General features: G+C 42.9%; 1 non-coding gene across 1 annotated transcript; it reads right to left on the bottom strand.

Moving 5' to 3' along the window:
- Nucleotides 1–2695: 2695 nt before the first annotated feature.
- On the bottom strand, nucleotides 2696–2768 carry trnas-aga. The gene has a single exon. It is a non-coding gene; the product is annotated as a tRNA-Ser (tRNA).
- Between the last annotated feature and the right edge of the window lie 16112 nt (nucleotides 2769–18880).

Here is an 18880-nt window from a genome sequence, read left to right as displayed (position 1 = left end):
CTTTGAAAGTTGCCACTCAGGTGGATAGAGCTTGTAAGAAGACCTATGGTGTATTAGCGTTCATTAGCAGAGGGATTGAATTCAAGAGTCGTGAAGTTATGTTACAGCTGTACAGGACTTTGGTTAGGCCACATTTGGAGTACTGTGTGCAGTTCTGGTCGCCTCACTTTCGGAAAGATGTGGAAGCTTTGGAAAGGGTGCAGAGAAGATTTACCAGGATGTTGCCTGGAATTGAGAATAGGCCGTACGAGGATAGTTTGAGCATGCTAGTCCTTTTTTCATTGGAACGGAGAAGGATGAGGGGTGACTTGCTAGAGGTGTATAAGATGATCAGGGGAATAGATAGAGTAGAGAATCAGAAACTTTTTCCCCGGGTACAACAGAGTGTGACAAGGGGACATAAATTTAACGTGAAAGGTGAAAGGTATAGGGGAGATGTCAGGGTTACGTTCTTTACCCAGAGAGGGGCATGGAATGCGCTGCCTATGGGAGTGGCAGAGTCAGAATCATCGGTGAACTTTAAGTGGCAATTGGATAGGTACATGGATGGGTGCTTAAGCTAGGACAAATGTTCGGCACAACATCATGGGCCGAAGGGCCTGTTCTGTGCTGTATTGTTCTATGTTCTATGTTCTATGATGTAATTATAGGAGATGCTGTTCAACTCTGTAACATCCTCGCAGGCATAACGCTCTAAAGTTGTACAAGTTCATAAGGAGATGTCACGTATGCTCCAAAATGGCATAACCGAAGTGAGTTTCAATAAAGGAGTTCACCCATCATCAAGGTGCCAAAGCCAGATAAGACCCAACAGTTGTGTGTGGACTATCACAAAATCAATGTTGTTAGAAAGACTGATACATATCTGCAGTTGGAGGACTGTGTGGAAAAGATTGGAGGAGCAACTTACATTTCGAAGTTGGACTTCCTCAAAGGTTACTGGCAGTGAACTTTGTCAGAAAGATCAAAGGCAATTTTATAACACCTCCTGGACTGCAGAAATTTTTCGTAATGCCGTTTGTCCGGAAAACACTTCAGCCACATTTCAGAGGTTAACTGACAGGATAATTGCCGGATACGCAACTGTGTGGTGTATATTATGCCTGGTGACTGTAAGTCTCTCATGGATTGAATATTTACAGCATTTATCGGGCTTGTTTGATTGAATTCGGAAGTCAAACTGATTTGTAAACCTAGCTGAAAGTGAATCTGCCAAAGCCAAAGTCCCCTACCTGGGATATGTCGTTGAACACGGACAAATAGCCACACGGGATGCGAAATCGAAAGTTACAGGGGACTTTTACACGTTGTTGATCAAAAGAGCGGCACGGTGGCACGGTGGATGGCATAGCTGCCTCACAGCGCCAGAGACTCGGGTTCAATTCCCGCCTCAGGCGACTGACTGTGTGGAGTTTGCACGTTCTCCCCGTGTCTGCGTGTGTTCGCTCCGGTTTCCTCACATACTCCAAAGATGTGCAGGTCAGTTGAATTGGCCATGCTAAATTGCCCCGTAGTGTTCGGTATGTAGGGACAGGGGTGGGTTGCGCTTCGGCGGGTCGCTGTGGACTTGTTTGGCCGAAGGGCCTGTTTCCACACTGTAATGTAATCTAATCTAAGAGCATACTACGGATTGAGCGGCTTTTACTGAATGTTAACTGTGGGACTGCTCCACTCACCGAATTGTTAAAAACAGGCAAGAAAGTTCAATGAACACAAGACTTTCAAAATGTATTTGACAGCCTAAATACTTTATTAACCATTGCTAAAGTATCAGCCACAGCACTTACACGAAGGCTTTCAAAGTGCCTATCGATACCAGTGATATGCGTGTCTCTCTTCTTCTGCAACTCTAATTTCGACCTGTAAACCTATTCAATTATTACTCTGTGTTTCTGGGTTTTAATTATCAGGACTGTTACGTATTTTTGGAAAAGCATTATGAAGTCTATTTTGAGTAGCTGAGTTCTGTGGGTATTCTATATTCTGTTCACTTTGTTTCATCCCTTAATATTGTGAATACATTTCTCTCTGTTTTAAAAACTGGAAGTCAACCTAGCTAAAGTATTCCGAGTAAATTTTACTGTACATTCACCAAAACAAATAACGACGTTACGCTCTGGATTGCCTGCATAAGAATGTTTTGAATGGTGTGGCCTCGGCAAAAAGGGAGTTGTTTTCTTTCTCAGAGCAGAGCTGATTGTGAGGAGACATGATTGACGTGTACGAAATAATTAGGAGCATCGAATTACAGATTGAAGGAAACATTTGCTCTTGATCGATCACCAGGGTTTGTAGATTTCAGATAAGATGCAGAAAGCTTTGAATAGACAAGTAGGAAAAAATTATCAGTCAGCTCGTGGTAGACTCTGGAACTCACTCTCTATAAAGATCAGTTGGACAGTTAACCCTTCATTCTTCTCTGATCCACTGGCCAAAGAGTTTCGAAAACTGCTCAAAGCCGACCATTCCCGCGGGTAACAGGTATTCGATCGGTGTCTTTATGAAATGGAATGGTGCCTGTGAGTAACGTGTCCGACTATTCGGCTTCCCTCCTGTGCTGACGCTGGAACATTGACTCTCATGTTCTCGGGGACATTTAATGAAGGCATTCTCGTTGCTGCAGATTAGGAACATACACCTTATTTCGACTTCAGAAAAATCAGTTGTTAGGATTGATAACAGCCTACACTTGCCCCGAGCCAGTTAGGATTCGAACCTACAGTTTCCTGATCTCTAGTCAGGCGCGTTATCCATTGCGCCACTGGCCCAACACACGCGCCGCACTTTAAGAGCCGTGATGTTAACACGGACATGGTTAATAGCAGTCATGTTCACCAGTTGAACAAGCGATAAAGATAACCACTGTCACTGCTTCAGTCCCAGATATCTGCATCTGTGGGAAGTGCACCCAACTCTAGTTTCTTGGCAAGTGTCGAAGGAAACTGCAACTGGACGTTGGATCATTCGGGAGACTGAGGAGATAATTGAGAGGAGTTATAGGCAGGCCGTAACACCTCAGGTACAAGAAAAAGATCAATGGGTTTCAGTTGGTAAACGAAGAGGGAACTGACATACAGTGCATGCATCCACTGTGGCCGTGCTGCTCGGTTACAAGCACAGCATCCCATTATTGATACTTTTGAGGTGGAATGACTTAGGAGGGGTAAACATGGGGCACAGGTCGCTCGCACAGAGTTTATTCCTGTTGCTCAGAAGGATAGGGGAGAGAGGAAAAGAGCATTAATTTTGGAGACTTCATAGTGAGGGAAACAGATCGCTGATTCAGTGGGAAGGGGACACACTTATGATTGGTGTGTTGCCTCTCAGCTCCCAGGGTTTGTGATGTCTCACATCGTGTTTTTGCGATTCTTAAGAGGGAGGGGGAGTAGTCGCATGTCATGGTCCACACATGCAACAACAACATAGGCAAGAAAAGGCATGTAGATATAAGGCAGAAATTCAGTGAGCGAGAGTGACATCTTCGATCTCGGTCAAACAGAGATGTTCTCTCTGATTTGATACCCATGACACGTCGTACAGAGATGGAGGCTAGGGAGAGAGCTTTTGAACATGTGGCTACCGGGATGGTACGGGGACAGGGATTCGGATACATGGACAATTGGGTCTTATTCTGGAGTAGGTGGTACCTCTACAAATAGGATGGTTTCACCTGAACCACAGGAGAACCAATATCCTGGGGTGGGGGGGATAATTTGCTAATGCTCTTCAGGAGGGTTTAAACGAACTCAGCAGCGCAATGTAAACCTGAATTGTCGCTCAAGCTAACAGGAGGTTTTGAGTAGTGAGGACATAAATAGGTTTTCAGGTTTGCAAGAGTGTACTGGCAAGGATGAAGATCGTTTGAAGTGTGTTTACTTCATCGCCAGGACCATCTGGAATAAGGTAGGTTTACTTATAGCATGGGCTTTAACTGGGGGACTTCGTGGCCATTTCAGAGACATGAATGGAGTAGTGAAAGGACTGTGTGTTCCTGGTGCCGCAGTTTCGATGTTTCATTAAGAACAAGGAAGGTGGTTAAGGAGGGCGAGGTGTGGCATGATTAGCCAAGCACAGTATTACGGGAGCGAAAAAGTTATTTGATGAGCACTCTACGAAGTCTACCGAGCTAGAATGGTCTGATAGTAGACTCAGGAAAGGAGAGGAGAAAGTGAGGTCTGCAGATGCTGGAGATCAGAGCTGAAAATGTGTTGCTGGAAAAGTGCAATTCCTGAAGAAGGGCTTATTCCCGAAACGTCGATTCTCCTGTTCCCTGGATGCTGTCTGACCTGCTGCGCTTTTCCAGCAACACATTTTCAGCTCAAGAAAGGAGAGGTCACTGTGAATGGAGTTTTCAATAGCCCAGTGAAACGTTCTAGAGATATACAGGAAAAGATTGCAAAGATGATTCTGGATAAAAACGAAAATAACGGGATGGCTGTCATGGGGAACTTTAAGTTTCCAAATATTGATTGGAAAGGTTATAGTTTGAGTAAATCTGATCGGTGAGTTTTTGTCCAATGTGTGCAGGAGGGTTTCCTGACACAGCATATAGACAGGCCGACAAGAAGCAAAGTCACATTGGAATTGGTACTGGGTAATGAACCAAGCCATCTGTTCGATTTGGAGGGAAGTGAGCACTTTGGTGACAGGAATAAGTATATATTGCAGGGCAAGAGGTATTGCTGGGAGAAAGGTGATTAGGCGTCAGTTAGGATGCACAGGATGGAGAAATTATCTGCAGCGGTTCGGTACAACTCAAATCTGGAGCGTGTTCAGGGAGGAGCTACTGCGTGCCCTTGATAAGTATGTATGCGTCAATCAGGGAATATGTGGTCGAGCCAGGGAGCCATGTCTACTGAAGAACTTGAATCTATTGTCAAGAGGGAGAAGGAGGCTTATGTAAAGATGAGATGTTCAGGCTCAGGTCGGGTGCTTGAGAATTAAAAACTCGCCAAGAAGAGCCGAAATAGAGAACTACATCAAGCGAAAAGGGGACATGCGATGTCTATGGCTGGCAGGGTGAAGGAAAACCCTGAAGCTTTTTATTGACATTTCAGGAACAAATGAATGAGTAGGATACGATTAGAACTTTCAAGAAGCATCGTGGGACGTTGTCCGTGGAGTCCGAGGAAAGGAAAGGCGCTGAATGAATATTTTTCATCTGTGTCAGAAATGAAAAAAGACAATGCTATCGAGGAGAATACGCAGATACAACCTATTAGAGTACACGAAATTGATGTTCAGAAGGAATTTGTGTTGGGAATTCTTGAAAGTGTGAAAAAGGATCTGTCCTTTGGGCTTGATGGGATGTATCCTAGGATTCTCTGGGAATCGTGGGTCGAGAATGCTGAACTTTTAACTGTGAACTTTGTTTCATCTGTGTCTATGTGATTAGTGCGATAAGACTCAAACTTAGCAAATTTTGACCCCTTCTCCAAGACGAGGAGCAGAGAAAACTTTGGTAACTGTAGAACAATGAGCCTTAGTTTCGTTGTAGGTAAAGTTTTGGAAAAAGTTATGAGAGATAGGATTTATGATCATCTAATAAGGAAAAAGTTGATTCGGGATAGTGAATTCGATTTTGTGAAGAGTAGTTTGTGCTTCACAAACCTTATTGAGCTCTTTGAGAATGTGAGCAAATAGGTGGATGAGGGTGAAGCGTTTGAAATGGTGGATATGGTTTTCACTAAGGCATTGATAATATTCCCCACGGTTGGCTATTGCATAAAATACGTAGGCATAGGATTGATATTTTTTTCATCGGAGTGCATCAGAAAATGGGTATCTGAAAGAAGACAGAGTGGGTAGTTGATGGGAAATGTTCGTCCTGGATTCAGAAACTAATGGTTTAGCAGAAGGTTTTTTTTCGGTCCACTGCTGTTTGTCATTTTTATAAATAACCTGGATTAGGGCATGGAATAATGGGTCAGTAAATTTGCCAATGACACGAAGCTCAATGGAGTTGTCAACAGCTCCAAATGCTACTGCAGGTTGCAGTTGGACATGAATAATCTGCTGAGCTGAGCTCAGAGGTGGAAAACAGAGATTAATGTGGGAAACTGTGAGGTCATTCACTTTGGAAGGAGCAACAAGAAGAAAGAGTTCTGGGCTAAAAGTAATATTCTTGGAAGTTTAGATGAGCAGAGAGATCTCCGTGCTACTGTGCATAAAACTCTGTAAGTTACCACCCGTGTTGACAGGTTTCTTTGGAAGGAGCACGGTGTGTTAGATTTATTGGGAGAGGGATTGGGTTTCAGAGCCATGAGGTCATGTTGCATTCCAGAAATTCTCTGCTGTGGCCGCACTTGTGGAGTCGCGCACAGTTCTGGTCACCATATCAGGGATGTGCAAGCATTGGAAAAAGTGCAGAGGAGAGTTATTGCGATGCTGTCTTGTGTGGAGGGAATGTCTAACGAGGAAAGACTGAGGGACTTGAGGCTGTTTATGTCAGAGATAAGATGTTTGAGAGATGATTTAATAGAGACATGCAAGATGATCAGAGGTTTTTTAAGGTGGACAGCGAAGGATATTTTTTTTAAAATGGTGATGGTTGGCACAAGGGCACACAGCTTTAAAATGAGGCTGATAGATGCCGATGTAGGTTCTATTCCCAGTGAGTAGTGAAGGTGCAGAACGCCTGGCATTCAACAGTCGTAGACTCACCAACGTTCAGGGCTTTTAAAAGATCAGGGGATAATCTTTTGAGTTACAATGATAAAATGTCATTAAGCTGGTTTTCTGATTTGTCTCGCGTTGGGTGCAACATCAAGGGCCAAAGAGCCTTTATTTCACAGGAATATTCGGTCCTCGAACTGTTCTTCAGCCTGATGTTGCAATCATCCTGGTCACTAACAGTGAAATGAGCGCCTGGCGCGGATCAATCTCGCAACTTCGCCAGCTCACACACTTCTAATCTGTTGTAGAAGCACGGCAAGCTGATCAATTGCCCCAATGGAGCTGGCATCAGAGAACGTCCAACGGCTCCTGTTCTTGCCACTGAGGCCCGGATTCCAATTACTCATTTTTTTGCTCTGGATCTGAAATGAAAGCCAGTTCAGAGGTGATTGTACTGATAATGGATCATCCAGAATATTTCAGGAAAATGGCAGAGAAAAGCGTCAAAAATAAACAGACGGTACTGAATGTACGTTTACCGTGGTTTCCCGCGTTGATCACGGGCAAATTAAGGTCGCCACTGTCCTGGGATTTGCCTTCCATCAGTTTCAATTCGTCACGGAATTCGATTCACTGACACTTCACCAAGTTGCTTTGGAAATTTCATACGAGACGATGACCCACATTGCACATAACGTCAACAATCTTCAGCATTACGACATCCAAGAACACGTGGCATGGTTTGGATAAACAGTATACACAGAGCAATATTATGCAAAGGCAAATTGAATTTCAGTTTAGACTAGATTACATTCCCTCCAGTGTGGAAACAGGCCTTTGGGCCCAACAAGTCCACACCTTCGAAGAGTAACCCACCCAGACCCATTTCCCTTTGACAGACGCACCGAACACTACGGGAAATTTAGCACGACCAATTAACCTGAACATTTTGGATTGAGGGAGGTAGCCGGAGTACCCAGAGCAAACCCACGCAGACACAGGGAGAACGTACAAACTCCATACAGACTGGAATCGAACCGCGGGCCCTGGTGCTGTGAGGTAGCACTGCTAATCACTGAGCCACCGTGCCACCCGTGAGCCACGGTACAAATTAGCAAGAATCCACAGTAATATTCAAAATGTCAGAAATTCACATTCATTAACTTAGCCAGACCTCCAGGCTTGCAAAGGGCAAGTCTGCCCCTGAATCCCCAGAATCCACGTGGACACCTGTACCATTGGTCCACTTGGAAGCCTATGTGTAGGAACCTGACAGAGCACTTGTGAGAAATCTCCACTTTTTGATCTAAAGCTGCGCCAGGAGCTGTCTAATCCAGCTGGGAGGGCAGCGAGGTCGAGGTGAGAACTTAAGATTCCTTGATATAGATTCACATTGTCCTCATTGTGTTAGTGTTTAAAAATGTGGGCCAGAAACAGCCCAGTCAGGAAGGAACATGAGGAGGACATTCTTCCCACCGCACCGGCCCAACTCTGCCATTCGATATCATCATGCTGAGCCAGAATATTAATGTCTTTTTTCAGCCTATCAACATCATCTTGTTGCCGACTAGCGAACACATATTTATCGAGCTCTATCTTCAACCGACATCGAAATTGTTCATTTGTGAGAAAAAGAAGTTCCGTTTCAAGACAGTTGGGTTTCTGCACGAATACTGCAGGTTTTGCAGAAGAGCAGCAGAGCCTGGTCTGATCACACATCAAACCATGAACTAAAACACGACTCTGGTGGAACTTGAATCGATGATTTGGGAATAAAAACTTCAGCAAACATGAAGAAATCCATCGGGTTTTTTTTATTGAGCCACAGAGTCACGCACGCAGGCCTTTTCCAGCACACAGGTTTGCCTTTGCCTCCATTCTATCTCACCTTCTGATAATCAGATAAGTCTTGACGAAGTCTCCTGTCAACCTTCTTCTCTCCGACGCAAATAACCTCAGTCTCCTCAGACTTTGCTCGTGTGACCTTCGATACACACCAACCAACAACCTAGTAAACCTCCTTTGAACCCCTTCCACACTTCCACATCATTCCAAAATTCAGTGACCAGAACTGCATGCAATACTTCAGGTGGTGCTCTACCAAGTGGTAAAGCCACAACTTCTGTGATGTTATGGAATGGTTCTGTATGGGCAGTTGCTGGAATGCAAGGAATACTGGACCGGGGGTCGCGAGAGAAAATGTCCTGCATTGTGCTGGCAAAGAGTGGACTTCAGTGGGATTGATTTTGGTGAAAGTGGAAAAGAATGTATACCTTCCACCGCTTCCTGGTTCCAGTAAGCATTTAAATTCAGAACATATGTATCAAATGGCTTGCATTCCAACACTGCCAGAGCGTACGGCTTACAGAACAAACGTGTTTGCACTTTCACTGATAATGTGTCTCTCCGGGAGCTGCGGTCCTTCCCCACGCTGACTCTTACAGCACCATCCTTCCTGAAACATGTCCCATCGATAATGGAAGCAGATGCTTAAATAACCCACGCTTGTGAATGAAATGGACAATTTACAATTCCTAAACTTGTTCCTTTTTTTTCGGCTATAGCTAGAATTTTGTGTGAAGATCTGCCAGTCACAAATGATAAACAAAACTGTACAAATGACAAAACCTCAGAGGGAAAGAAGTGATAGAATCACTACATTGCAGACAAAGAACGTTCGGTCCATTGAATCTGCACAATGAATCCGAAGAGCTTCACACTCCCCCACCCTTTCTTTCCAACCCCGCAAGTACAAAAATAGAATTATTCGAAATGCACAGCCGATCTGACAGCATCAGTGGAGACCAATCAGAGTCAACGCTTCAGTGAAGAACTGTTATGAGGAAGGTTCACTCGCGCCGAAATGTTAACCCCGAATTCTCTGATGCTTTATTTCCTAATTTTGTCTTTGATTTACAGTACTTTCATCTCTTTCGCGTTTTATTTACCATCTACCTAACATGCTCATCACTGGACACTTTGAAGTAACCTAACCAGCCAAAGGAAACCCATGCGGGAGAACATGCAAACTCCACATTATGAATCACTCCAGGTTGAAATAAAAACTCGTTTCCTGGCGCAGAGAGACAACAGCGTTCACCAGAGAGTTGCCTGAAAAGGCAAGCACTTTTCTCGATGGGTAACTGAACCGTGGATTGACGCGGTGACAGGCAGACGTACTACCCAGGGCTACTGTGGAAAAATAAAGAAGCCCCTCAGCCTCCATTCCGGGGCTGGACAATAACAACTATTTCACTATCCTAATTCATTTAAAAGCACTGACCCCAAAGCTATGTGATGGCATCAAAAATTCACATCTGAATAGTTCTTCAAGTGATGAGTGTTTCTGACCCATACTGTGAGTTCAATATTCCCTACAACCGATTGCTGAGAAGGTTTTTTTTTTTCCAAAACACATACTCAAACCTTTCTGCCTTTTAAATCTCTGCCTCCCTGGTGATTGATATCTTCATCAAGCGGAAACGTTTCTTTTAGTTTACCTTTCCATATCCCCGTTACGTTTACATCTCAATCGTGTCTCTTTACAATTCCCTCTGCTTTCAGAAAAATATCAGACCAAACTCTCTTTATAACTGAAACTCCTCAGCCCAGACAATATCCTTTAAAATCTCTTCTAACCCGTTTCCAAAGCAATCACATCTCCTTTGTAAAGTGACTTGCAGACTGCATACAATAGTCCATCTGGAGCCGAATGAGCAAATTAAATGATCAAAAAGTCACAATACTTTTCCAACAAACTCCATTTTGCTCAGGACTATACTGTGTCCTTTTCATAGAACCATGGAACTCCGACAGTGTGGAAATAGGCCGTTCAATTCAACAAGTTCACACTGACCTTACGAAGAAGAACTCAACTTACACCTATTCTCCTGACATTTTATTTTGTATTTATCCCTAACTTATGCGCCTAACTTACACATCCCTGAACACGATACGAAATTTAGCATGGCCAATTCTCCGAACTCTTCTCATTTCCTGATACTGGTGCTCCAAGAATCTCTGTTTCATGTTAGTTAAAATTGCTACGTGAGCTTTGATCACGCAACCGCGTCATCGAACACGATCGAGTGGTTTGAAGTTGCCAATGCTGAGATTGGAGCACGTGCACCCAGCAACAATGACTGCAGAATCACAGATTGAATGGGGTCAATGTGAAAGTAAGTGTTAGATTGCGCAGTGCCTGAGGGAAATTGGAGAGGAGATCGAGGGGAGGGTGAGTAAGTGCGGGAGAAAGACCAAAATATTCGACAATGGGTGGTTTCGAATCCTTATATATAAAACAGGCTGAGATGTCAGAGAGCAGGTTCTGAAGGAAGAAAACCATGACCTTGGAGAATGTTTGCATGTGAAAACAACCGATTACATGCTGTGTTAATTTAGTACATGTCACACAACGTACAATGGGGAAAATAATACGTCCATTACTCGAATTCTTAACGTACTGATGCAGCCATAAAGTAAAGTATTGACCACTAAATACTAACGCGGCATCACGCAAACCAATGCACTTAAAAATACTTACAGTGGCAGAGGATATATCAGCAAGAGCAACACAAACAGAAGAAGGCCACTTGGCGAAGTCTGTAATGAGATGTAAGAACTCAGAATGGGCTTAAACTTTTATTTAGATATTTCTAGATGCTGTGTAGTTTCCATCATTGGGTATGTTGACGACTGAGATGAACTGTTTTCTACAGAATATCAAAGGGTGAGAGTATAGTCTGGGATATTGTGGAAATGCATGTTTCAATAGTCATGTAGTTTAACATCATTTACTTCACCAGTTACCTCACATGTGGAAGTAACCACTGCTGACAACGATCACATGTTCTCAGTTACCATTCAGAGAAACTGAGTGGTATGGCCGCGAAACTCCCAAATTAATGAGAATACGCGACTTTTTTATTCATCTCAAGTTTACCTCGAGGTATCGAGGAAAAGCACGAAAGTAGAGATAAATTTTATCAGATCAGCGGTAATCCCATTGAATGGCTGCTCAGACACAGGGGGAATGAAAGCTTCTTGAGAACAAGTGTGTTTTCTTTGCGAAATTGTCTGTTTCACAATGTAGGGTCTATAGGAGTGAAGTGGTAAAGGTGATTATTTTTACTAGTTATTCACCCTGTGAACGGTTACAATTGTTTCTCCTGTCCCTGATATCATGACAGAACTGCACCGAGCGCACTGGAATCAATGGCTTAATGATTTGTTTGTTTGCAAATCAGGGGTTTGTTCATTCGACTCTTCACTGTCTCAAAAACGCTGCCGATTTTTATTACACTTACAAACCCATTGTCCCAAAGCCGAGATGTGCTTTGAATTCATTATCTGCAGGAAGAAGAATCTTTGAAATGCTGGGATGTATGAACTATTGAAATGAGAGCATGCCCACCTTCAATCTATTGTCCACTTGTAAGCATCGTCGATTACACCGCAATTCTTTGTTTAACAGATTCGTTTTTAAACAGTAGTTCGCTGGGGTAATAGAAAGTACAAAATGATCAACACAATTCCACCGAATCGTTCAAAAGAATTGACGTCTTCATTAGAAGCATCTTGCAAAGCAAGTTATTTATCTTCTTAACCTTGGTTTTCCTAAATATCTCTCAAAAATGAGCAGTTTCTGAGTACTTTGTAGCCAGAACATTTGAAAGCATTTCATTCTGTTTGGAATTATTTGTGGCACTTCTTAATATACCGATTAATGTCTCCGATCGACGAATGCAACCGAGAACATCAGAGTCAACCTCACAGCGCTGTCAGAGGAGGGGAAGAGAATCATATCGCAAGCTGCTCTTGTGCACATTATCAATTTCAAACCAAACCAATACCTACAACCCGTGGGAGTGCAAAGGAAGCAATTTAACAGAGTCCCGCTTGAACTCTGTGAATCTTTAGAAACTCTGTGGGAGGGGAATAAAGGGTGAACTGACCGACTGAGCAGAGACTTTCAAGGTACCTTCCCCTTCTTGAAGAACTCTGATGTTCTCGAGGCACGAGCTGATCTGAGATGTTGAAAGCATTCCCATCAGAGCTGCTTCACTCTCGCTGTTGTCACTGTCACTGACCAGGCACCCAACTCTTGCTGCGGTGAAGAAAACACTGACTCTTAACCATTACACCCCCAGCGCAGCCTCCCAAGCTGTTGGACTGCTTCTTAATTCCAAAGCATATGGCGTTTTATTTATCAGGACGTAAGTTTGAGCAAGTCATCGACTGTTTGCAGAATGGAAAGAGACCCATCATCCAAGTTTTCAGCACTTGGCCTGCTCCCGTGTATTCTCAAACGTTTCAAGCACTCGTCACAGTGCTATTATCCAATCACGTTTTACAATGTATGCGACTGAGGTTTAAGATGGATAACCTGTGTTCACACCCCGTCGGTGATCTAAACCCCATTTCAACTACAGAGGCAAACACAGACACGTTCTGGTGAAGTGAATGAGGCCTCAGGAGAGATCAACCAGAAAGTAGGATTTCACTCAATTGGTTTATTTTGTCTCATTTCAGATTTCAACACCAGAGTCTGGTTACAGCAAAGAAAGGAAGAATTCAGCCATTCCCCTGTCCGTGTTTCTCCCCTATCTAAGCTTTGAGCTACGGAGGCAGTGTGCTCTGAGAGAAGGATTCTCACTCTTTAGAAACTGCAACATAATAGATGATTGCATAGCCTGTGTATTAGAAACCAGTCGTAACAAAACCAAGACAGAACTGAAGGCATCATGTGCAGAAGAATGGGAGACTGTAATACCGCATCAGACAGTGTCCAGGGTGAAAGAAACAGCAACTGTCCCTGTAAGTCGAATAATTTGGATTCCGTGCTCTCACAGCCATGGCCTGCAAATCGTTAGCATTTATTGTTACCAATATGAAATGCTGCCGTCTCCTTAGAAGTAGAATTCTGACCGGGACATGCACACATAAATTGTGAAATTGATATAAATTGATGCATTTTTTTATTTCATATTCGAGCAGAAAGAATAACATGTAAACACTTAGATTATCATTAAAATCCAATTTTAAAGCCAGTTAGTGTTTTCACAAAACTACAAAACCAGAGGAAAGCTGGGAGGTGCATGACTGAAGGAGGTGACTGCTCCTGCTTTCGACCCAGAACGTTTCATCCATTTCTTCCCAAGAACAAGTGCAGAAGCAACATACTGGCAATCTGATAGAGATTAAAAAAAAGAAAACGCTGGAAGTATTCAGCTTGTCTGGCAGCTTCTGAAAGTGTGGTAGATATCAACGCCATCACAAACTGATTGTCTTTACTTTGTATTCACGATAACTAATGTCCAAGTCACAACTCATTCAGACACGTTTTCTCATCTTTAAAAGGTATGCACGCTTTCGGTTTACTGACGTTTGGTCAATTAATTCAATACTGACAGGATAACCGTTTAAATTTATATGCAACATGTTGCAAACGGTCATATCAGAAAAAAATGAGGTGTAACGTGAAGGAATATGTGTTTTATTCAGGAAATCTAAAATAGAACTGTTCATAGAAAATTGTGGGGAACTGTCTGCCGATTGTTTTGATGAGTTAAGAAGAGGTCTTGATAATGCTAATCCAAAACGATCAGGTAAATGTGGACTGGCGAAACAAAAGCCAAAGGTTCTGTGAGACCGCTGTGCATGAAAACTGGGCATGAAGGAACATAAGGGATAGATTAGATTAGATTACTTTTACAGTGTGGAAACAGGCCCTTCGGCCCAACAAGTCCACACCGACCCGCCAAAGCGTAACCCACCCATACCCCTACATTTACCCCTTACCTAACACTACGGGCAATTTAGCATGGCCAATTCATCTGAACTGCACATCTTTGGACTCTGGGAGGAAACCGGAGCACCCGGAGGAAACCCACGCAGACACGGGGAGAACGTGCAAACTCCACACAGTCAGTCGCCTGAGGCGGGACTTGAACCCAGGTCTCTGGCGCTGCGAGGCAGCAGTGCTAACTCTGTGCCACCGTGCCGCCCATAACAATATTGTTCATAAATTTGCTGCGTGAAAGGTTACTGATGAAGGGTGCCTGCCTGAAACTTCGATTTTCATGCTCCTCGGATGCTGCGTGACCTGCTGTGATTTTTGAGAACCACTCTAATGCTGACTCTGATCTCCAGCATGTCCAGTCCTCATTTTCGCCTGCGGGAAAGGGAACAGAGTTATCATTAACAATTGTGTTTTGAATTGGAAGAATTTTTCAAACAAATTTTGAGCGTTGGGGTGTGGACGTTCTGGATAGATTAGTTTAACCCAACAACATTCTCTGATTTATCAGAGCCCCAAGTGCGCCCATGGGTTTGTCTGATTGGTTGGAGGACCAGTGTCTCCAGCTTGGTCCTATAGGTCCGCCTCTTCGCTGTTGGACATTATATGTCATCAGTTGGGATGGGTCCTGCAGCATGCATAGGGTTAACATGAACTGTGAACATGCTTGCAGTGAGCGATTATTGGAACGAAATGTTGTTGTCTCCAATCGACAGTCGGTGAGTGAGGACTAAAGGGGAGCGAAGCGCCAGGTGATATAGCCCAGTTAGAGGTTTCATGTTTAGTCATTATATGATTCTAGACCCAAACGTAGTGTATCTGGGGTCGCGAATTAAGCCACAGAGAGCCTGAGTCTTCTTCCCAGAAGCAGGCCCCAGTCAGCGATCGCTATTCCTGTTTCAGTTTTATTTTGTTTTTTTTTTAATTTATCAGGCCATTGTTGGTTTATCTATCTTTAGTGTAAATAGAGCTGAAAATAAATGATACTGTTTGAAATCATTGCGGTGGTCCATGAGGATGTGGTGTTGTTGGGAGACGCTTGGGTGTGTATTCGTGACTGGGATTGATGGGAAAGTGTACCCCATGAACTCCTCTGTCCCTTACCTTACTGTACATTTGTCAGAGAGGGAAAGAATGGAGCAGGAAGTGGAGGTTCAGGACTCCTGAACACCATAGCGGGTTGCGGGAGTTTTGGAATGTGGGGTCATTCGTTGCCAATCGCTCAACAAAAACCCGACCTATTGTGTTTCTCACGACTCCCCTTTCCCACCCTTTCCTACTACTCCTTCCACCCAGTATCAGCAACATTTTAAAGACGTTTACTTATTTCATACATACTATGTCGCTTTTGTTAGAACATTCAGTAATTTGAGAACTGGAATGAAATTGAGATACAGATCAGCCAGTTTACAAACCTCAACAATTACTTTGCAGCTCCTCGAACTGCTGAAGTTCGTATGCTAAAATTGCTCCCTGATTGCTGTTTGGTAAGTATTTACAGGATTATTTTTAAAATCTAGATAATGTGTTACTGATATTTGTGTCAGTTAAAAACAATTGGTTTTTATATCTCACCTTTAACAGAATGGAGGGATGAAAAATTAAAACAGGACTGGCTTGTTGTGATGTTTGATCCTTCTCCCTAATTCAGTCTGATCTTGGCTGATCATTCCACGCAGTAACCTGCTATTTCTTTAGGCCTACACCTTTTGATCCCTCTTGCCCTCAAAACTATAGATATCTTATTCTTGTCAACATGCCACGTTCTGGCTTTAATTACTTTCTGTGGCAGCAAATTTCACTGAGTAACCAGTCTTTGATTAAAAAAATAAAACCCTCATCTCAGTCTTAAATGGACTGCCCCATATTATTAGCAGTGACGCCACCTCCCCACCCTCTATGGTTTGGACGCCCTGGTCATTGAAAGCATCCTTCCTGCATTTACCTTATTCGTACCATTTAGAACTTTATTCTTTTCTGTGACATCCTACTTCATCATTCTAAACTTGAGTGATTTTCATCATAACGAATCCTCACACGTCAGTCCTGCCACCCCATGAATCAGTCTGGTAAACCTTTGTTGTGCATTCTCCGTATGGAGAATATTCTTTCTCAGATAAGTGCACACAACTCTCGAGGTTGTGTTGTCAACAAGACCCTGCACAATTTCAGCAAGTCTTCAATGCTCCTTTCTTCAAATCCTCTCAGTACAAAGGCTAACACACCGTTTGCCTTCCTCACCTGCTGCTGCGCCTGCATGCTTACGTTCAGCGATTTGTGTACAAGAAGGCGACATATCCTTTCCAAGCTTACTTTCGTAAATTTATGATGGTTCTGTCCAATCCAGTTACTGTTTTCCAGTGTTAGGCTAATTTTTCTGTCATTCCATGTTTTCTCGCTACTTCCTCTTATAAATATTGGGGTAACATTAACTGACCTCCAATCCATAGATATCGTTTCAGATTCGATAGAGTATTGAAATATGACATTTAATTTACTCCAGTTGGACTCCACACTCTAGTTGCAGAAAGCAGTCACTGCATTGAGGGTGACTTTAAGTACACTGGTCTTTGACTCGCAGTTGGTGGAATTTATTGTCTTTTAATCTTGTCAATTTCCACAACACCAACTCACTGATAATACTGATTTCCTCGAGTTCCTCCCTCTCCTTTTCTTCCCAACATTTTAGGAATATTACTTGCGACATCATTTGTGTTGACATAATCAATATACATATTTATTTGGTATGCCATATATTTATCTCACATTATAACATCCTCTGTTTCTCATTGTAAGGAATTTGTTTTCAATAATCGTTTTTTTCTCCCTTGAAATATCTTCAGGAGCTTTAACAATTCATTATATGCTTCTCACAAGCTTACTGCTAAACGAAATTTTCGCTCTGCATTAACTCTTTCTTCATCTTGTCCTGATATCTGACCGGCTCCCAGTCTTCATATCTGCTGCTATTTTCAGCCAATTTGTAAGCCTCCTCCTTGAGTGCAGTACAATGCTCTCATATCCCTTGTTAGCCATGACGTGGCCATGTTTCCCGTTTTCTTTGTGTCAGACAGGAGTGAGAAACAGTTGCAGTTCCTGCAAATGCTTTTTAAATGCTTGTCCTCCCTTTAATTTCTGTTCCCCAATTCGTTGTGCACTGCTCACGATTCATATCAGTGTCATTTCTTCTATTTAGATTTCGGCTCATAATCTCTGTCAGCTCTATCACTCTCCACCTTAATGAAGAGTTCGCTCACTGACTTCACTCTTCCATTAGGGACAGCATAGAGATAGATTGTCAATTATTCCTTGTCATATATGCAAATAAAGCTTTGAAATCAAAATGGACATGTTCTCAGGCCTGCTGTCTCATGAGAGAGAGAGAGAGAGAGAGAGATCGCACGAGTTGACGGATGGTGCTATAACTTGAGAGTCGTTGTGCCTCAGGCAAGGCGCAGGATTGAGAATGTGGGTACTTCTTGAGGCCATTCTTCATCGTAATCTCGTCGACCAGCCAAATAAATTAATCCACCAATGGCCAGTAAACAGTACGTAATCGAGGGTGTTCTGTCCTCCATTTGTGTCCTTAATATAGCGACTCAGAAAACCATCTCATACATACACCAGGTACGTCTCCAGAGGATTTTTACTCATCTGACTTGCTCAGTCGATGGGCAGATTGAAGTCACACGCAATAGCGAGAAGGCCACCAGATAAAGGAGCAGAATTAGGCCATTCAACCCATCGAAACCTCTCCATTATTTGGTCATTGTTGATAAGTTTCTCAACCTCATTCTTCTGTTTTCTGCCATCTCCTGTAACTGTTGATCCTCTCATCAATCAGGGGCCTATCTATGTCTATCTTGAATATTCTCAATGATTTGGCAAAGAGTTCCAAAGAATGACTACCCTCTTGCTGAAGAAACTCCTCCACATCTCACTTCAAATGGTCATCCTTTCTCTCTGAGACTGTGCAGTCGGCTCCTGTGCAGTCTCTCGTGCTAGTTGAAAAACTTCTTCATAGCCACTTTATTTACACCTCTCCGTATTGTTTAACTTTCAATCAGATCCTCCTCAAACTTCTAAACTGCATCAAGTACAGCCCCCGAGTTTTCAACATTTTATGACAAGCATTTCCTCCCCCAGGATCATTCTTTTAAATCTTCTTCGGACCCTTACCAATGTCAACACAACTTCTGGAGTATTGTGTACAGTTCTGGTTTCCTCGTTATGAGAAGGATTTTATTAAATTGGAGAGGGTTCAGAAAGTATTTACCAGAATGATGTCATGAATGGAAGTCTTCTGTTATTAAAATAGGCTGTGTTTTTTTTTCACTGGAGCAGAGGAACTTGACTTATGGCCTTATAGAGATTTGTAAAATCGCGAGGAGAATAAATAAGATTATTATCAAAGGTGAGGGAGTTCGAATCTAGGGGCATATTTTTAAAGTACGAGAAGGAAGATTT

Source organism: Chiloscyllium plagiosum, chromosome 8 (genome assembly GCF_004010195.1).
Source record: "Chiloscyllium plagiosum isolate BGI_BamShark_2017 chromosome 8, ASM401019v2, whole genome shotgun sequence".
NCBI lineage: Eukaryota > Metazoa > Chordata > Chondrichthyes > Orectolobiformes > Hemiscylliidae > Chiloscyllium > Chiloscyllium plagiosum.
This window is presented reverse-complemented; position numbering and strand designations above follow the sequence as displayed.